The sequence below is a fragment of the Protopterus annectens genome, chromosome 7.part0, assembly GCF_019279795.1.
Source record: "Protopterus annectens isolate FY-2018-M chromosome 7.part0, PAN1.0, whole genome shotgun sequence".
NCBI classification, from domain to species: Eukaryota; Metazoa; Chordata; order Ceratodontiformes; family Protopteridae; genus Protopterus; species Protopterus annectens.
Genome location: NC_056739.1, coordinates 1,805,546,551 through 1,805,569,444, shown reverse-complemented (window position 1 = coordinate 1,805,569,444; position 22,894 = coordinate 1,805,546,551).

Genomic DNA, 22,894 nt, shown 5'->3' with positions numbered 1-22,894 from the left:
ACAATAAGAGAATCAATGAATGAATTATAGGAATGAAAAAAACAAAATATAAGTATAATATAGATTTTAGGGTAACACACATTCAATGGAATATGACACAAAAAATCAATATTGGTTTATACATGCTGGGTTTTTTTGTTTGTTTTGTTTTTTGTTATATAATCCATGCACAATAAAGTAAAAAGTTGATAATTTTCTACTTTATTTGCTTCCATCTTTGGCTTAAGGAAAATAGTGCATTTTACTAATAAGAAATACTTGTCAGGAACCCAGTTAGATGTACTAAACAATAATAACTTGTATGAAAATAAAGGGCTAATAAGACACAACATGTTTATGAAATTCACTGTCTACCATAGTTTGGCCCATCCAATCCTGCAGCAATGCTGTTAGGTCAATGTAACATCCTAAACAGTTTAAGCTTGGTTTAAAGGAGGAAAATTATATGAAATGTGAATTTTCAGAAAGGGATAAGCATTATTAGTATCCTAAGAGTTCTCACCTGACAAAAAAATCACTGTAATAGTCGTACAAATTGTCAAGAATGCATTAACTGTAACTTTCTTTTCCTGACATTTGAGAAAAATATATGATTTCTATGTTTTCTTTTCTGATAGTTTGTGAAATTTCCTTCCTGTCTTGTTCTGTACCTAAGTACCTTGTTTGCCTGTATAAAAGATATGCAGACTTAGTTGAGAAATAGTGCATGTTTAACCTGAAGTAGAAAATGAGTTCTAATAGGAGCATCATTTTGATAGCTTATCCTCTGTAAGTTCATCTATGTCCTGTACTTGTTCTTGCAATGTTTTTTTTTTACTTTTCCTGCTTTTATAGCACATTGTGAGGTATTCAAGGTATTAAATAATATATTTCTAAAAGGCAGATCCATTATATATATATAACTAATCTCTTATTATAGGTTCATAGGTTGGTACTAGGCTATCAGCCCTAGGGCCTATACAAGCCTAGCCATAACAATTCCCTGGATATTTCTTCCCACAATATTTACTTCTCTGGACCTCTGTCTAGCAGGGTGACTGACATGATCCCTGGGGTGAATTTCCTATCTCCCATCCAATCATCAAGGTTCCTTTTGAAGAGGGACAATGAGGTGCTCTGCTTGACATGTATGGGCAGTCTATTCCAGAGTATGGGGAGGCTCTGGGTCAGGAACCTATCCCTCCAGCATGTTTTGTTCATTGTGATGACAAGGTTTAGATCCCTGGAGCGTGTCGCTCTGAGAGATTGGGATTTCTTTAAGTGGAGCATGTCCAACAGCTCAGGGCTTGACATGACCTTGTATGTTAAGCAGAGATCGCCTCTGAGTAGACGATATGCCACAGAGTATAGCTGGAGTTGTTTTAGATGTTCAGTATATGGTATCTGCTTTTGGCCAGTGATTCTTTTAGTGAGGTATTTCTTTGGCCTTTCTAGCTGTTACAGATGTCTTGTGAGGTACATACCAAATGGGGCATTATACTCTATAATGGGTCTAATGAGGGATGAGTACAGTGGGACCTCCTTTTTTCTGGATGAAAAGCCCTTAGTGATGAGGTGTGCCACATAGAAGGATTTCCTGACTGTTGTGGCAATGTGGTTATCGAAAGTGAGACCAATGTGCACCTGTGTCCCTAAGTCTCTCATCACACTTTCGATGTTTAGTGTCCTGCCACCTATGTGGTAATTCATGGGTACATATTTTTTTCCAAAGGGGATAACTATACATTTCTTGGCATTAAGCTTGAGTCCATGGCTCTGGCACCAGGCATCTATTTCTGTAAGGCCCTTTTGTAGAATATCCACATCATTTGGGGATTCAATAATGGCTCCCAGTTTGCAGTCATCTGCAAACTTTGTTAGCCGGAGTCCCTTAGTGTTGGCCTGTACTTCAGAGAAGTAAATTCCAAACAAGAGTGGTCCCAGGACTGAACCCTGAGGTACTCCACTTGTCACTTGTCTGGAGCTGGATTTGGAGTCAACTACTTTTACAGTCTGGGTTCTGTCAGTAAACTAGTTGGCAACCCATCGAGTGATGTAGGGATTTATGCCCAGTTTAGTAAGTTTATCTATGATTCCAGAAAGGGGGATGGTGTCGAAGGCCTTGGCGAGGTCCAGATAGGCTGTGTGGACCGCCTTACCCTCATCCACAGCTCTGGAGACTGATTCAAAGAAGTCAATCAGATTCAGGAGACAAGATCGGCCCGTCACAAACCCAAACTGGGTGGGGTCCAGTGTTTGAAGGTTGGCAATGTCTTTGGTTACAAGTTCCATGAAAATGCGTTCCATGCCCTTGCAGATCAGGCTTGTCAGACTGATGGGACGGTAGTTCCTGGGATCCAAGGTGGATTCCCCCTTGTGGAGTGGAATCACTGTAGCTGTGCGCCACTCAGTGGGCATGAAGCCTGAGGTGAGGCTATGATTAAACATGACACTTAGGTGAGGTGCCAGTTCATTTTGTAGTTCATGTAGTACACAGCCTGGGATGTCATCTGGTCCCATGGATGCTGTCTTCTTAGCTTTGGAGAGTGCGGTTTCTACCTGTGTGGCCGTGATTACCAGCATTTGGCAATCTTTTGGTATTGAGATGGACCCTTTAGGAGGTGAGAGGGGGGTGAAGTTGGCACTAAATCGATCCTCCAGGATATTGGCAATATCCTTGGGATCAGTATATTTAATGCCATTCTGTTGTAGCTCAAAGCAGATCTGAGCATTGCCATTTAGATTCTTGACATAACTATAGAATGCCTTGTGGTTGTCTTTGGAATCTTTGGCAATCTTATTTTCGTAACTAGCTTTTGAGGATTTTATGAGGGATCTCAGCTTCTTACTGAGGCTGGTGAGGGAGTTTTTTGCATCCTGGGATTTTCCCCTTTTCTGCAACAGTTTCTTGCTTCTGTTGTATAGTTTGTTTATAGCAGGGGACCACCATATTGGCTTCCTTTTTTTGGAGAAGAGCATCTTGGTTCTATTTGGGATGGCACGATTCATGCACAAGTGGATGTGCTCATACAGTGCCTTAGTGTAGAATTCTGCAGTCGAACTTTCAGATCCCGTCTGCATGAGTGTCGTGAAGTTTGTCACTTCTGACTTCAGTAGCATGAAGTTGGCTTTGGAGAAGTTTTTTTAAGGAGGTTTCCTTACTAGGGGGTGGGGGTGGGATGTGGATGTCAAAGGTGATTTGCTTATGGTCAGACCTGACCAATGAGGGGGTGTCCACTGGTGTGGAGCATCTATCTCCCATGTTAGTAATGACCAGGTCTTGGATATTGGAACCTCTGGTGGGGCAATGGATTAGTTGAGCCAGGACATTGGAATTTATGAATTCCAAGAACCGTTGGGAAAAGGAGTTGGTACCCGAGTAGTTTTCCCAGTTAATGGCAGGGTAGTTGAAATCACCCAGTATTAGGATGTTTGGTTGTATCTTAATATTTTCCAGTATGTTTAGAAAGGTGTAGTGAGAATCTTGGGGCATGGTGGGGGATCTGTAGCAAGCTACAGTTTGGCTTGTAGTCTTACCTAGTGTTGGTTGCACCTAGAGAATTTCAGATGCATTGTGTTGGGCAACTAGCCTGGAGGTGTGAATATCCTTGGTGAATATGGACACTCCTCCCCCTTTAGTGTTTCGATCTTGGTTTTGTGGCCGAAAAGTGTGGTAAGAGTTGTAGCCTGGTATTGCAGGGGTGCTCTCTGGAGCCTTGAACCAGGTCTCAGTTACTGCACAGATATCGATGTTCTCCATTTTTAGGAGTGCCTCGAGAGAGTGAATTTTGAGGTTTAGACTTCTAGCATTGAGTAGCATTACCTCCAGATTTTGCATGCTTGTATCTGTTACAGTGGTGGTTTTATCCTTTGAACCTTGCCTAAAAAAGGCACAATAGGGGCGGCAAGAGCTTTAGCTGGTAACCTGAATCCCAGGGGTGACAGGTGCAGACTCTCTGGCAAAGCATTGTGGTTTGTCAATCATGTCTTCCCAGGCAGACAGATACTGGATCCCCTTTGAATGACACCAGAAGCTTAACCAATTGTTGAAGTCAATCATTTTGTCCTTATACTGTGGTATCATTCTGGGTGAAGGCAGGATGCTACTCAGGGCTAGGGTCATACCTGCCTGGGCCACATGATCCAAGAGCTCTTCCATGTCTCTTTTCATGTAGTCCAGGGAGGTACATCTCAAGTCATTCACTCCAGCATGGACAATGACAGAGTCGTATTTGTACTTGTTGTGGAGTGACTTGAGTGCATGCATTATGTGGCGGATCCTGGGACCCGACAGGCAGCTGACTGTAATTTTCTCCTTGTTCAGCCTGGTGAGTGGGACATCAGTGTGCCTGACTATAGAGTCACCTATGACTAAAGTGTTTTTTTCTAATATTTTATTTTCAATTAGAGACAAATTCTCTGCATATAGATTTCTTAACAGTAATATTAATCTGACAGTGAAAGGAATGATTTCTACTATATAATATAAATGTAAATAGAGAATGATCTGGCAACAGATGCGGAAGACATTCTATTTGTTTAAAACAATGAAGCAAAGCTGAAATAACAAGATATAATTAATTCTGAAAAATGAGTCTGCGTATTGTTCAAAAGTATATAGCTTGATAGTACATGGCATTTATCTGTAAATGATGAAAGAAAAGACATTGTTTAAGCATTGGAGTAATTTTTCAGTAACCATTTGAAATGTTGGGACTTGAAGCACAGAGACTGAATGGCCAAAAAAAATGGACTTAAATCAATTAAGTCCAAGATGGCTATATTTCAGAATATTCCCTTTTCTCCAAGGTATGGCAATCTCAGAGTTGGTATATATAAGTTTGGGGTGTTGGAGGCTTGCCCTCCTGCCAAAAAGAAGAAGAAATGACAAGAGTGATCTTCAAGATTTGCTCATTTGCTGAGTTTTCACTCTTTTTCCCTGGATTGTCAGCACTCAGTACTTCCAGCGCTGACACTTTCAATAGGGAGTTGTAAGTTTTCGTGATACTACTATAATGTTTTAGAATTTGATTGTTCAGAGATAACAAGAAATACATTGAAATCACTGGTAACTATTAACATTTGGTGAGTTTATCTGGTTCAGAGCCTGTTTTACTTCATTCAAAAATATCCCTTTACAGAAATAAGCAGTGTCTATTATACAATTATGCTGTAATGAAGAACTTTATCTCAAATTATTCTATGGAGAAGATCTGTCAATACTTGTTCAACCAAAAGGGGTAGAACAGAGCAAATACTGTTACCTCTCTTGATTTGTAACTATTTAAATTAGCCACTTCCTTTTTTACAAAAGGATGATTCTCTGGAAGACTATGCTTATTGTTTATTAACTGAAACTCAAGTATATGTGTTACAATTGGTGGTTAAGATAAAAAAAATGTTTTTTATTATTTTAGTGAGTTGTGCAAACCACAAATATTCAGTGAATATAGTTTGAATGTGAAAAAATTGAAAATAGTATCCAATAACATTGAGACTGCAAGCTATTCCCTGAAAATAGAGAAAGTATAAAGGCATCATCCTTAGAGATGTCCACAGTCCAGATGATTTAAGGATTGATGGCTAGGGAAAATGTTGCCTTTTCTCATTTTGAATGCAAAAGAACATATAAAGCCACAAAATGTCTCTGAGTGTAATTTCCATAAGTGACTGCATCTCTTATGTTAGCAGATCATAAAATTTAATCATAGTCCACTTTAAAAATACAGTGAAAAAATGAAGAAATTTAAGAGATATATGTTAGCATCTTGTGTTTTGATATTTCTTAGTGTCGCTATACTGACATCATTAAGTCCCCGTCCTTTACAGGTGGAAGAATTGGTTTAGTTCTTTCACCACGGGAAAACCAACAGATAGAAAAGAAAATTATATAATGGTTTGTGGGGAATATAACTATGGAACTGAAATGTGCATAAATATTGGACTTAGTCTTTGATTTGTCTTGCTCTTAGAAAAGAAATGGTGGCACATATGTGAAAGAACTGCCTGAATGTTCTTAATATTCATCTAACTCACATTAATCATGGCCAATATTTCTTAGTAAGAGATAGGTAAGAAGTCAATCTGTCAATCAGATTTCTTTCTGTACATACTATATATCCCCGTGTAACTGAATCTAATTGTATTCTTCTATTTGCTCTTTCTCATTTCTTTGCCTATTTAACTTGTGTCTGTATTGTTATAGTTTAAGTAATGTTTATTCACTTTTATATTCTTGTGGATGGGCTTTATTATATATCATTGTTATTTATTTATTTACTTAATACTGTAGGTTAACAAACTATGTTGGCTCTCATCTCCACTTAGCTAGATTGCTTGAGCCTACTACCAAGGAATATATTAATGTGTATGATTTCATATTTGGCTTAATTAAGAGCATCAGGTAACTGGAAGCTCTTTGCTATAGCAGGTGGTAGCAGTGCTAACATGCCAGGAAGAAAGCTGGGGGAATTGGATAATTCTGCCAGCCTTCCCTGTGAATGATTTGTGTGTGTGTGTGTGTGTGTGTGTGTGTGTGTGTGTGTGTGTGTGTGTGTGTGTGTGTGTGTGTGTGTGTGTGAAAATAATAACTTATGTGTAAGGCAGTTTCCATGGGCAAGGGGCACTGGAAAACACTGTGGTTCACCAAAAGCACAGTAAGAAAAGGGTTTGGGGTGCTAATTCAAAGGCTCAACTCTGAATATGACCTGTATATATTCTAATCTTGGAGTGGATGTTGAAAGTTCAGATGCAGCACAGTAGTGTATATTTCTTTTATGCTCTTGGGGCCAGGTTACATTTTGTAAAATGATTATTGAGTTAGATTCATATGCAAATTCCTCTTGTAACCTGCCGGTACCAGTGATGTGACTTTGGAGACCATCCCTCTGGTGCCAGCTAGGACCTCTTCTTCATAATTGGGTGGCAGTGCATACCACTTGCCATCACATTTTGGTGACAGTGACCACCTTTTGTCACATTTTTTGTTGGTACTGGTGGGATTCAAACACCATCTAAGATAGTTTGGACATTTGTTATCCAATTAAACTGAAAAAAAACTTTATTCAAATTTATTCCATGGAAAGGATCTGTACATACTTGTTCTACCTTGTTGATTTGTTATTGTTTAAATTAACCACATTGATTTTTACCATAGGACGAATCTCTAGAAGATGTGTGTGTTATTTAATAAATGAAACTCCTGTATATATGTTACAGCTGGTACTTTTAAGAAAACATTTTTTTTTCTTTTAATTGTTGGTGCAAACCATAAATATTCAGTGAGCATAATCTGAACATGAAAAGACTTGACCATAATATCAATTAAAGGTGATATTGTAGGTTATTCCCCTAAAATACAGAAAACAAAAATATGTTGTCTTTTATATACATCCACAGTCCAGATGGTTTGGAGAAATAGATTGCTGATGAATTTATGAGCTCTAAGCTCATTTTTTCTTCCATTAGTATTTCAAATAATAATAGTATCGGTCCTCTATGATGAGCTTGCAGTGTTGATGACAATAAAATGTGAGGGGGCAGTATTTCAGGGAAGTGGTCTTAATTACAAAAAAACTGATCTGTTCCACAATGAACTAGTTGTTTTACTTTATGCTTTATGTCTGCATGTATTATGTAAAACCAAAAAATACCAAGGTTAGCCAAACATGTTCAAAAAAATCACTGAAATAATATAACATGCCAACCAGAAAAAAATCTACCACAAGGAAATTTATTGTAATATGTGAGCATTGTGTCCAACTTGCTACAGACTTCATCAGAATAAATTAGCAATAACAATTCTTGCATTTAAAACATACATAATGATGTAGCTCTTAGAACTTACAACCTATTAGCCCTCATCTTTAAGAATGGACATATAGAAGGACAATCATTCAAACTAGGGTAAACATAGAATTTAATTAGCCACACCAGTTTTCCATGTAACAATGCATTCTCCCAATCACCTATCTGAAAATCTTTCTTCATCTTATCAATGATAAAAAAAATCAAACCTCCTGAAATAACACACAATAGAGAATGTAACCATTATTTTGCCTGAATTTTTAATACTTATGTGCTCATATATACATTGCTCTAACGTCCTTTCTCTTTTGCCCACATAATAACAGGAAGTGCAAATAGCAATATTTAAATCTCATCGTTAGTGGCACAATTAAATTGCTTTGGACATGAAATTACCCAGGGATAATCAGCTAAGATGACATCTGACTCCTCCACTTAGGCATGAAACCTGATTTGCAGGGCTTGGTGACAGTCTTTTACAGAATGTTCTCAATATTATAACATGACTTGTATGTTGACAAAAGTGCAATGTCAAATTCTGCATGCAGTTGATCTTCACTAAACACTAACATCCATTTTTTTTCCATGAGTTGTTTGACCTTTATTCTGTTGGTAAAGTGGTGTAATACCACAGATTTAGAAACATTCTTAACTCATAATGTTTTTAATATGGGTGTAAACCTATTATTCCCATTGGACAAGACTTCCTACAGAAAATCATTTAATAGAGATTCTAGATAGACCCTAGCAATAAATATATATGTATATTTTTAATTGTGTGCATTTCATCAAAGGCAAGTCTAGGGAAACTAACTACTTGGACTTTCACAATATCCTTCTTCTGACTCAAATTGCAGGCATTGTAGAAATGAAAATGTGGGTTGGAAAACATGGGTTCATCGGGTCATAGGCATATGCTAGGCTAACAAACACTAGGGTCTTTATAAGTCTAGTGGTGCAATAAAACCCAGTTGTGTCCCTGTGTATTATGGGCATTTATTAAGAGGAGGTATTTTAGTTAGGAAGTCTCTAGAGGTTATGTGGGGAGGGTTATGGTACTTCAGGCATTACTGTCTGCCTCTGTCTTTCAGAGGCATAGAGACCAGACCCAGGTTGAATTTCAAGTTTCCCATCCACTGGTCAAGGGTACACTTAAATAGGGTTAGGGATGGACTCTGCTTCACATTGATTGGGAGCTTGTTCCAGAGCATAGGGACCCTCTGAGACATATCTGTCTTGCTAACATGTCTTATTTATGTCACAAGCAAAATCTGAATCCTTGACTCTAGTGGTTCTGATGCTGTCCACTTTGTGGATGTGCAAAAGATTCATCATAGCCGGATCCGAAGATATCTTGTATGCAAAGTATAGATAGCTTCCCAGAAACCTGTAGGAGACAAGACTATAGAGATAAGGCTTTAAAGCAATCCATATAGGATGATGTGTTTAGACCCTGTATTCTCCTGGTAAGGAACCTTTGTGGGCATTCCAGCCATTACATATGCCTAGTCAGATACATGCTGAAGGGGACATTATATTCAATGATGGGTCTGATAAACTCAGAATAAAGTCGCACTATGACTTCCTTGGACCTACATGCCATGGCTTTACTTATAAGTTGGGCAAGATAGAATGATTTTCTTACTACCTCAGCCACATGTTGGTCAAATGCCATATTACTGTCTATATATGTTCTCAGATCCCTGACTACTGGGTCATCTCTTAGGGGTATCTTATTAATGGAGTAATAAGGCTGGGTGGCAGTTTTCCCAAAAAACACTAGTATGCATTTCTTGGCATTGAGTTTTAATCCCTGACTTTGGCACAAGTCATTTGTCTGTGTTAGACTCTCTTGTAAAATGTTTGTATCATGGGGGGAATCTATGATAGTTCCCAATTTGCAATCATCTGCAAACACAGTCAGCCAGAAGCCCTTGACATTAGCCTTTACTTTCAAGAAGTAGATGTCATATAGGAGGGATTACAGCACAGAGTCTGAGGTACCCTGCTGATGATTGGTCTCTTTGTGGAGGTGGTCTCACCAATCCTGACTTCCTGAGTCCTGTCTGAGAGACAGCTGGCAATCCAGTGAATTATGTAGGGGTTTATGCCCAATTCAGTGAGTTTTTCAACTATACTTGAGTGTGATATTGTATCACATGCCTTAGCCAGGTGCAGGTAGGTGGTATGTACTGTTTTCCTCTAATCCATTGCCTCAGTGACTTTCTCAAAGAAGCCCACCAGATTTAGTAGGAATGACCCTCCCTTGACTAAGTCAAATTGGGTTGGATCCTGTGTCTGAAGGTTGCCCGTATCTTTACCGATCATTTTCATGATAATACATTCCATGGCCTTGCATATTAGACTAGTTAGACTAATAGGTGAGTAGTTTCTGGAGATGGTTGATGGTCCACCCTTGAGAAGTGGGATAACCATAGCAGTCCTCTATTCTTGTGGTTCAAAGCCTGTTTTTAGGCTATAGTTGAAAAGTGGCTCAAGTAGTCTTGATAGGTCATGTTTCAAACAATTTAGGAGACATCCCAGGATATTGTCAGGCCCACTGAGGCTGTGTTTTCGGCCTTAGCAAGCACTACCAGGACCTGCTCCCTGTTAATATTTAGGGGAAGGTTATGGTCTTAGGTATTTCATGGGGGGTGAAGTTTGAGCTGAATTTGTCAGCCAGCAAATTAGCTATGTTACTCTGCTCAGTGAAGGTGTCACCATTGACCAACAGTTCAGCACACTGTTGTGTACTTCCTTTGAAGTTTTGCATATACCTGTAGAAGGCCTTGTGGTTTTCTTTAACCTGAGAGGCTATCTTGACATCATAACTGGCCTTGCTGGACTTAATTAAACCTCTTACTTTCCTGTTAAGTTTAATTAGAGAGCTCCTATCATTATGGGAGTTGCTCTTCCTGATCTTAGTCATGACTTTTTTTTTTTTGTTATATACCCTATTAAGGGGGTCTATATCACAACGTTGAAGATGCATTACTTCGAATGCGTCTTCATTGAACCCATAAAAACGAAAACTGAAAACAGTGAAACTACATATGAGCGATTTATTTCCCTGGGAAAGAAATCGCTTGTCCAAAAAAAAATATCACTACACACAAAACAAAGTGGGGGGGGGCTTCACCCCCACACCCCCCAACATGGGGGGCTGCGCCTCCCACACACCCCCTAACCAAATATACCAACTCTGAGATTGCACTACAGTTTACAAAACAGCAAACTGCCAGAGGCAGGCAAGCAATTTCTTTCTCAGGGAAAGAAATCGCTCATATGCCCCTTTCACTGTTTTCAGTTTTCATTATTTTAAGTTTGGAGAAGACGCATTCGAAATTATGCATCTTCGACAATCTAATATGAACCCTATTAAGGTTATGATTCCACCAGTGTGGTTTACTTTGGACTTATTTCTAGTAGGTACTGGAACCTCTATACAGCCATTTACATGGCTGTACAGGGTCTCTGTGAACAATTCCACATTGGTTGCAGGGAACACTTGGTTGGGAGAGGTACTGAATTTTGGCAAACTATTGCTTAATATGATGTAGTTTACTTTGGAATAGTTCCTAGCTGTTACAGAGTTTGCTTTGGTTACTGAGATGATTTTTATTTCAAAGGAGACAGCTTTGTGGTCTGACTTCACCAGTGAAGAAGTGGCACGGGGGGGAGTGCAGCTCTCTCCCATATTGGTAAGAACCAAATCCAATGCATTTGAACCTCTGCCAAGTGTGCACACTATCTGGTCAAGGGTAGTTATATTATTAAAGTCCCAGAATCATTGTACCTGCGAGTATGAGGCAGTGTATATTTCCCAGTCTATAGAGGGGTAGTTAAAGCCTTCCATGAGTAGGGTATTTGGTTTAATGATGAGTGTCTCTAGTAGGTCTAGATACAAGTTATGGGATTCTAGGGACATAGAGTGTGACTGCTTGCTAGGATATGGTATGGGACTTTGTCTATTGTGATTTGCCCATGGATAATTCCAGGGCATCATCCTGTTTAAACAACAATATTGCTAATATAGACTGAGATGCCTCCAACATGTATCTTTGTTTCTGCATCCGATAGTCTAAATGTGTGGAAAGCCATGAAGCCTTACACTGCAAGTATACTTTCTGTGGATTTAAACTATGTCTCGGTAATGACAGAGATGTCAATATTCTCCATAGTGAATAAAGCTGGTATGGTATGGAGTTTTTTGTTTTGGTTCCTAGCATTGAGCAGTAACACTTTTAGTTTTTTTTATGTTTTATTTGCTATATCAGTAGCTTTGTCAGTTTGGCATTGCCTTACTTTTCTGTATATATACGAGTAAATATTTAATAAAGTAATACCATCACTTTCCACAGTGTAAGAAAAATGTAAAAAATCAGTAGTCCTTTGCAGATGCTCACAAAATTCCTGCAGGCACATCATGCCTCCATTCCACATGATAAAAATAGCATCTAAAAATGAAAACAAGCCTTTAAATGTTGTTAATATACAAAGTCTCAATAAACATTTGTTACTAGTTCCCAAGAACAATATTGGCAAAATGGAAGCATATGGGGCACCCATTACTACCCCTGATAACTGACTAAAATTTTCTCCTTCAAATGTCAAACAGTTATCTTGCAATACAATATCCATTAATGAGCATAATAAACTAAATGTTCTATTGTCAAATGGTGATTTATCACTTATAAAATTCCTAAATCAGGTGAGACCAAGATCCTGTGGAATAACAGTGAATAGATCACAAATGTCCACTGTAATAAAAACATTATCAGCAGAAAATGGTATCTGCTGTAACTCATCTAGCAAATCCCAAGAATCCTTAATTACCACTGTTCCATTCATCATGAGGGGTTTTAACAAAAATCAACAAACATAGTCATTGGTTCAATATTAGATCCCACAGGTGAGATAATGGATCTCAGATGTGAATTTGCCATACATCAATGGACTTTGGGAAAGCTAAAAATATTGGCATTCTAGGTTTATAAACAGATAAAAAACAAAACAATTGAAAATTAATAATTTCATTGCAAACCATATCATACCATAAAGAATCAATCATTTGGTAAGTGGTAAACCTCATTTAGGGATACAGTACCATAAAGTTCATCTCTCAGCTCTAAATTCATCATTTTACAAGTATAATTCTACCAGGTTTGTTGAAAAACATCCCCTCCCACCTTGTCAGGTTTCATAACCCTAATATCCTGCCTGCCACTGCAGTAAACAATGTTTTTAATTAGGAACAGGTTAAATAACCTTTCACTAGTTTTTTCCAGTCAGTTCACAAGCCTAGTTATTAGAAATTTCCCCATTAATCATTCAGGTATAGATGCAATGGTGGATTCTAATTTGAGTGTCTATGTGACATACTGCCCTGATTATTATTTGTGGTATTGGACTCAAACATTAAATCAAAATTAATTTTCCTCACATAGGTTTTCAATTCAATAACAGCATCCATGTAGTTCAACCTTTTCATAGGAATGAAGGAAGGAAAATACCTGTTTAAACAACTCAATATGAAGTGATCAATACTTATACTACTGCAATTATAAGTATTAGTGTCTTCATGAGCACAAATCATTCCATCAAAGGTCAGGTTATGGGCAAACAAATGCTTATGTGTCCCTCTGTGTGCTTCTGAAATTTGTTTGCTGAAAAGGAAACGCAATGAATTGTGAACGCTGTTTAGTCGAACGTCATTACGCGAAATGGCAAAATACCAAAAGCACGGAACAGCGATTTTTTTTCCTAGGGAAAAAAATCACTGGGTCGTTTTTGGGACTTTGCCATTTCCTCCACTGTTGTGCAATCTCAGAGTTGGTATATTTAAGTAGGGGGATGTGGAGGCACAGTTCCCTGCATTGGGGGTGTGGGGGCAAAGCACCCCCACTTTATTTTGTGTTTTGATATATATATATATATATATATATATATATATATTTTTTTTTTTTTTTTTATTATGGATCAGTGATTTCTTTCCCTGGAAAAAAAATCGCTGATCCATGTGTTCGACATTTTGGGTTTTCGTGGATTGTGGGTCGATTATATAGCATTCACAATTCACTGCATTTACTTATTTAATAGAGACCCAACTAATTAACAGCTCATAGCCTTAATCATCTGTGCCAACTACCAGGGGACTAAGGCTACAAACACACAAAAATAAATTCCATTTCAGAAGATCATCCAGTGGTTTGGAGAACTTTTAATATACTCTTTTCTTATTTTCTTAAAAAGCGTATCTGCAAACTACTACAGAGATAAATTCAGTTTTGTTTCTGCCCCATAGTACATCTCCATATTAATAAGTAATGTAAGGCTGCTCAGTAAACATCAGTATTTGGGATAGTAACAAGAATGGAATTTATACTTGCCAAATTTTTAGAGTCAAGTGATTGACTTATATACAGTTGTATGACATATTTCAATAGGTATGCTAGTCAGCAGAAACTTTTTTTTACATTAAAGAAGTTAGTATATTTAAGATTTACAAATTCTGAGCAGCCTGCACTGTGTCCCCTCAAAATACACATCTGCTGACCTGTACTGCATTGTATTGATATACTACCTCTGGATGGTCTTGGATGTCTTGTCATACTAGTAATTCTATACCCAGTAGGGTACATCAGAGGCAAGGAAAGCCATCATGTTAAAGACGAGGGGTTTCTTCTGAATGCTAGCAGTGCAGGTTGTTAGTTTTGACTGAGTGGTACTTAAAGACCACAAAATCAGCAGCAATAGTGGGTACCAGTGTAGAGATCCTGTTGTGGGAGAACTTAGGCAAGGCTATAGAGAATGACTTTAAGAGGATCTCAAAGAACTTCTTGCAGACCATTCACTGACTCCAGAAGGACAACTGTGATACTACCCAGTATGTTTTCATCAAGGATACAGAACTAATGGCCTCAACTGTGAACATTGTTGGGAGGTGGAGGAATACTATGAAGAATTCTTAAAACTGGTGGACATGGCCCACTCACAGGAAGCAGTGCCAGAATCAGGCTGTGGGATTGGATCCATTTCTGTAGATGAGGTTGATGTAGTGATTAAAAGTTCTGCAGTTGCAAGGCTGCTGGAATGGATGAGATCCAGCAAGAATGCTGAAGGTTCTGCACATTGTTTGGGTGTCATGGTTAAAAGTTGCATTCTTGCATGGAAGACACAGAAAGTATCTCTAAGTTGTTAAACTGGGTAGGGATTCTCTTTTCCTAAAGAACAGCATGAGTCCATGATACAGAGGGATAAAGCTCTGACTGTGACCCAGATGACCCAAGCTCAATTAACTGAAAGAGCCAGGAAATGGTATGCAAGAGATGCAAGACTAACATCTGTGCACTCACTTGAGTGCTAGGTTTGTAGTGGCTCCTCCCCTATAGTGACCAGGCCCTCCAGAGGAGTGGCATATGTTTGATTCTTCAGCAACAGGCCTCAGGGGAAAGGCATGTGGATGAGTCCTCATGAAGGCCTATCACAGAGCAGGTATGCCTCAGCATTAAGGGCTTAGGTGGTCACTCTATAGTGATATGGAACCCACGTCATCACCACCAGGGACTGATGCTAGGCTGCATCCATAAAATGTCCTAATGGCTGCCAAGATAATCTCTCCATGATTTGTTTCTCATCGCATGAGAACAAATGGGGGTGGAACAGCTATTACCCCATAAGAAATTAATGGGCCAATAGAGCACAGGGAGTTGATGGTTAGAAAGCAAAAGGAAGAACAAAAAAAATTGCTGCACCCCCAAAGAAAATGGCAACTCCAAGGCACAATGACTTCAGACTTAATGCATACTTTCTCCACTTTTGCACAATGAGTATTACTGTTCCAGGACTCACAATTATAAGTCTCAGATGTTCAAATAGTCAACAAGAAAAATGGGAGACTGACCAGCAGATTTGTGCAGTGATGACAGTACTTTAGCTATTGCACAAGAATATGACAGTGAATCAGGAAGTCAACCACAGGATGTAATTTATCAGTTCACATTTTAACATATGCCCCTATCCTCACTGTGGTCATGATCTTTATGTAGTGTCCAAAGGGATGGGATCACAAATATAAGAAAGAAAAAATTGAGTTCCTTTACAGGGTAGCATTTTTTTCTTTATGTAGAATGATCAGCTTAGCAATTTGAGAGTATTTCAAAGTACATACAATGCTGGTCTGGGTTGAGAGCTGCAAGTTGTGATGATTTGGGCTTCTTGTCAGGATACCTCTTTGGTGTCTCCTGTGGGAGATTGATCAGACATGTTCCTTTGGGAGGAAGCCTCAAGACAAACACAGGACACATCTGAAGCATTATATCTCTCAGCATGCCTGAGAATGCTTTGGAATCCCTCATGATGAACTGGAGACAGTTGTAGAGCTGGATGGGTTCTGGTTCATCCTGCTCAGCTTGCTGTCATTACAGCTCTCACTTGGAGAAATGCATTAGAAAATAGATGGATGGATGGATGGCTCCACACATTTTAGTCTATGGACAGACTACCCTGCTGCAACAGATTTCCTACAGGCTGCAGCTGCACCATTCTCAAATGAAAGGGAGAAAAACTTATTTGTGACTATTTCTGACTACATGTAATCTCTGTTATTTAAAAATATAAAATAAGTAACAAGGCAAAAGTTGTTGTGTTATAGCTCTGTCAGCTTGAGTTTCAGACTGCACAACAGGTAAACAAGAAAACAGCCTGTGTGGCATGCATATGGGACTCTGAATGAGACTAAAGGCCTCTGGTATTTAAACACATTCACACATATGTTACTAGATACATCTTAATGCAAACAGTACTGATTTATGCAATAAAAAATCAAGTTTATCAGTAAGATGATACAGTGGGATTCCAGTACCAGTCTTCAACTCCTACTCTTCCTGAACAGTAAGCACAATTATTTTATCTGTATTTATTAATCAAATATGTGTTAGTGGGTGATTTCTTTCCATTTCACTGTTGCAGTATTCTTTATAATAGGGATATCCTGACAAGGGCGGCCTGACATCCGTCCATATTCCTACACCTTTAGGTTGCTAAAGGTATACCAAACATCACCTGTATGCTTCCTGCATGCAGCATAGGACATAAACATGAAATCTGGACATACCATCCTCAGAACTTTTTTGCCACCAGTCTGAACACCATTTTCAATCATCAGTCTGAGAACTCGCTTCATTTGCTGGTTCAGCAAGCTGTTTTCAGATAAGTGCCTCTTTGGAGTTTTGTTCTTATTTTTTTTCCTTTGTTTTTGCTGCCTGTGGGGTTCATGTCATCCAAAAAGGGTAAATGCTAGTGTGAGAGACAGATTCCCTATGAAGTCCATCATGAACAATCTTTATTTTGACCAGGAACTTCCCACGACTGTACAATCTGTTCTATTTGCCAGGCTTTTATTCCAAAGACTCTGCATAACCGGTTTCCTCTTCAGCCACATATATAGAAAATTATTGTCTTAAGCCTATGACAAAAGATGTTATGAAAGGAACTTCCCATTTTAAAAATCAGCTGTCTGGGAAGAAGAAGGCCAGGAAAGATAGGTTTGATTCTTTGGCTGTGACACTTTCGCTGGATGTCTCTCTCTTGAGGCTAGTGAAAGCCAGGAAGATTGTCTGGCTCCTGGGCTGGATTCCTCTTCCCCAACTGCTTTGGAGGCTGGCACGGATCTGGCTTTGAGCACATCCCTGGAGGCCTTGAAGACATCCGCTTAGGATATTCAAGTGGAACCATGGCTGATTATTACCAAAGGGCCTAGGGGTGTTCCTCTGATTTTCAGTTAGAAAGGAGTTACCAACTACAATTATACAGTGTCATCCAAGGTCTAAGCCTTCTAAGTTTTACAAGGGTGACATCCCTTTAAAGAAGATATAAAAGACTAAACATGTTTCTCCTGCTCCTAAAGACCCTCAGACTGAGTGGCAGAATTTAATTCAAGGTTTGTTTAGTGCACTTATGACTTTGAAGCCTCCTCAAAGAATTTCTGTTCCATCCCCCCTTGGTTTTCCACTCCTCTTAAGAGGCCTAGGGAACAGGATTCCTCTGAGGAGGAGAAGGAAGATGAGGAATCTCTTGCCTATTCTTCCCATATTCCTTCTTCCTTAGACTATGGTTCTAAGGAGGAGGTGTATACTAGTCCTGACTCTCCTTTTGAGGAGATTTCCTTCGGGGACACAATTTTTAAAATGATGGAATTCTTCAGACCGGATTGCACCCAGGTGTCTGAAGTTCAGAAGAGGTATTACAAGCATTTGCAAATGGACTCTCCTAGACCTTCTGCTGTTCCTTCTGTCTTGGCTGCCTTGTTGGATGCCTTTTCTACTGTATCTCAGGCTCCTGATTCTCATCCTCCTGCTCCCAAAAAATATGATAGATTTTGTAAGATGCATGATGATTGCAAGTTTCTTTATAAGTGCCCATGAACTGACCTCTCTGTGGAGTCTGTGGCATCTGAGAAGCCATCAAAGTTACTGCCTTCTACAAAGTTGCTTCCTTCTGATAAAGACAGTCAAACTATGTAAATACTAGGTAGTAAGACGGTTTATACCACAGCTACCCTTGCTTTTAGGGCTGTCAGTTATCACACCCATATGACAAAAAATATTTTGGCTCTTCTATTTGAGGCTTGTCAGGTTAGTTCTGACCTTTCTGACTCTGAAGGGAAGACTTCTGCTCTTTCCTTCTTAGGGACTTCTTCTCAGGTGGCTCACCACTCTATTAAATGCAGTTATGATTCAGCAGATGCCTCCTCCAGGGTTGCTGTTTTTGGCTCTGTGCTGAGGAGATATTCCTGGCTTTGAGTCAATATTTCCCTGATGATATTAAGGCTAAGTTGATGGATCCTTCTCTTGATAATAAACATTTGTTTGGTGGTGTTGCTGCTGATTTGTTCAAGTCCCTACAGGAAAAGGATAAGGCTATACGAGACCTAAAACATATCTCTGTTTCTCCTGTACCTAACTTCCAAAGGAATTACCCAAATAAGCTGGCCTTTGTTCATAGGTAGTCTCACCCTCCCCACCAAAAGTAAGAAGGGTGGTAGAAGTTCTCCTCCTGCTAATGCTACCCAGACTGCTGTAGCTCAGAAATCTCCTTTTCCTGACAAACCAGGTGCTGTCTATGCTGTACTTCTCAGCACATTCCTTTTTCTCTTCATCTTTCCCTGTCTCTTCCTGTTTGGTTAAAAATTATTGAAGATTCTTGGGGTTTTTTTCATCATTCGCCAAGGATATTACATGGACTAGAAATTCCTCGGCCCCCTCAGGAACAATTAGCCTTTTTTCTGGAGATATTTCAGGGTCTGTTGACTCAGGGAACTATTCAGGAAGTTACAGTTTCTCAAAGGGAAAAAGGGTTTTATTCCAGAATGTTCTTGGTCCCCAGGAAAGAGGGCACTTGGAGACCCATTCTGGATCTCTCTCAAGTAAACACCTTTATTTTGTTATTATTTTATTTGGTTTTAAAACAATAGATAAACAAATCAGTTATAAAACAAATAACTATTTAAATACAGTAGGTCCATAGTTGATCAATACATCAAAGTTATACATATCAACAACAATTAATATCTTTCAAGGAAGTCTTTAAGTTTAAGCCAAAATTTATATGAATGTGTAATATTAGAAGTTCTCATCTTTATAGTATGCAATTCACTACTGCAAACATTTTTGCCATACTAATAAATTCAACTAGAGGGGGTTACTTTACATTTCCAATTTTTAATAATTACTTTTCTGGCTAGAGCAAGAATAGACCAAAGAAGAGGCACTTGGGTTTTTGGAATTATCTCAGGAATTGAAGCATTAAATAAAACTAAAGATTTAGAAATATTACATCTATCTGACCATAGAGCTTGAATGAAGTTATTAATTTCTTTCCAAAAAAGAGAGATGACTTCACATTCGTATGCCATGTGTCCAATCAACTATTATTATCTATAGCATTTAATTCTATTTGATTTATACATAATTGTAATTTTGTTAGGGGTGACAAAAGCTTTGTGTAAGAATTTCCAGGTGAAAATTTTCCAATATAATGAAGATGTGGTTTATCTGTAGATGTTAATATTATTTTCTTGTATTCTTCAGAGAAGTCTTCATTATTAACTTTTGATGAATAGTTCTAATAGGAATTGTCTAAATATGTGAAATATATATATCTGCACCAAATGTGATTTATTTTTCATTGCATTATTACTGATATTTATTAAGAATTCCAATAATTCAGAAGTGATTTTTTTTTATCTGGATCAAATGTCTTATTTATCTCTGTGTTCACAAAGTTTCCAAATATTTGTAAAATTAACCAAGTCTCAGAATCTTGATTGTATTTGGACCTTAAATTTTTGATAGCATGTATATCAATACCATTTAAGAATGTATGCCAATAAATTAAGTTACTTTGTAGTTTCAATACTAGCATTTTGTTGAAGTTATAAGTTTCTAAGCATTTATACATATAATTGGAAACATAGAAAATATTAAGTCTTAATACAATGGTTAGAATATGCAAACTTTTGGAAAGAGGAAAGGATGTTATTTAAATAGGGAATTTGAGAAGAGGGTGTAATTCCATTTATGTAAAAATCTTTTAATAACCGGATAAAACTATTAGGGACTATTTGTTTATGACTGGTTGTGATATATTTATTATTTACTAATAATATTTCTTGATGTATTTGTTTGCATTTTGAATCATAAGATGAAGTCATCCACAACACTATAACATTTACAATTGTTGAAGTAGCATATAATTGATTATCAGGGAATCCTATTCCACCATTATCCCAACCTTTTCTGTGTCAATCAAAGGAAACTCCTGGTTTATTAGGATGCCAAAACAAATAAAATATTATTTATCTTTTTCATCAATTTTCTTGGTGAAGATAGTACTAAGGATTGTAAGACAAACAATATTTTAGGGAGAATTGCCATCTTAATAAGCATTAATTGTTCTTCCATGGTAAAGAATTTGCTCCATTTTGTGACTAAACTTAAAATGTTATCAACAACCTGTTGAAAGTTTGTATTATTTCTTTACTGTTAAACATAATGGTTATACCAAGTTATTTCATTTGATTGCTATTCTAATTGAAGTTAGAATGTTTACGTATGAATTTTTAAAAATTTTTATTAATTAATAATGTACTTGTTTTATTATGATTAAATGTTAAGTTCAAGATTTCTTCAAACTGATTCATAGAACTAAGTATATGCTCTAATGAATTGTCTATATTTCCTAATTTTAGTAAAATATCATCAGCAAAGCATTGACTCCTTAGTTTGAAATCTTCTTTTATTTTTGATACCATTAATGTTCTTACTGCATCTAATACTATTAGCAAAAGGTTCTACAACTAATGTAAAAAGCAAAGGTGATAATGGACAGTCTTGTTTTGTGCCTTTTTGTAATTTAAAGGAATTAGAAAGAAAATATCCTCTTTTAACATAAGCACAAGAGTTATTGTATAACTTAGAAATTAATGCAATTAGCTCAGGTGAGAAATTATACATTTTAAGTGTTTTAAACAGGTATGACCAATTAACTGAGTAAAAAGCCTTATCTAAATAGAAACTAGTGATAGAAAGTTCTTTTTTATTTTACTTTGTAGTATATTAATGTATATGTTTTGTTATATTATTCTGTACTTGTTTATTTCAAATAAAACCAGTTTGATCATTGTCAATTAGTTTAGGTATAAGTAGATTAATTCTGTTAGATAAAATGGGCATGAGCATGTTATAGTCCACATTTAAAAATAAAATAGGTCTATATGATGAACACTTTGTAGGATCCTTATCTTGTTTTAAAATAGGTGATATAAGGGAATATTTCCATGATGGAGGGGGATGGGCTTCAGTAGTTGCTTTTATTTCTCTATAGAACTTATCTAATATTTTAACTGCATCACCCGGTAGTATTTCATATAGTTCTGGTATAAGACCATCTAAGACCAGTACCTTACTACTTCTTAACTTTTTTATTTGATCTTTTATTTCTGTTAAAGTGAATGGGATATAATTCTTTTATCTTTTCACTTGCTATTTTAATATTTATATTTCCCTTAGAAAATATTCAACTACATCATCATTGTCTAGGTTATTAGCATTATTATTTATATCATACAATATTGTAAATCCCTCAAGATTACCTTTAATATCTGTTCTTTCTTTTTATTATTTATATATGTTACAATTTCTTTGATATGATTTGGTTTATTCATTTTTTTTTATCTAAGAGCAAGTTTATGCAAGCTTAAAAGGTTTACTGAATATGCCTGAAGTTTAAGTTTTTCCAGGTTTATTGAAACTTTATGATTTAAAATTTCAACATATTTTGTATTTATATTTTTAAGTTCAAACTGACTGAAAATGTCATTTGGTTTTAAATTTAACTTTAGTGTGTCTACTTTGGTCTGTAGTATATTGAGTTCTTTGTCCCATTGACTTGTTTTACTAATACAGCAGCTTCTAACTCTTCCATTTAAGTAAATCTTTAGTGAATCCCATGGGACAATGTCAGATACTCCACTATCATGTTTATTTCTAGGAAATTGTTGATCTTTTTAACATACCAGTCCTTGAATCCTTTTATTTTAATAATGAACATTGGCAGTCTCCTGTGATGTATTAAATTGTCAGTGTTTAAAATAATATTAAAGATTATAGCACTATGGTCTGATAATGGACATAAAACTACTGAAACTTCTCTGATATGTGCTAACAGATTGTTTGAGACAAAAAAATCAATATTTGTTTGTGTTCCATATATATATGAATAATGGGTAAACTGAAGTGAGTTTGTTTTCCTTAGCTCATATATATATCCTTTAAATTCATTAGATTTACAAAATTTATTAAGTGTTTGGCTGAAGATGTGATTCTCAGCTTTCTATCTGCATTGGAATCTTTTTCTGATAAAATACAATCATATATATCATTTAAATTCATCAGATTTACAAAATTCATTGTGTTTGACTGAAAATGTGATTCTCAGCATTCTATCTACAGTGAAATCTTTGTCTGATAAAATACAATTAAAACCACTAGCCATTATGACTTCACCTTTCATGTAATGGGCTATAGTGTCTAAGTATTTTTTTTCATCT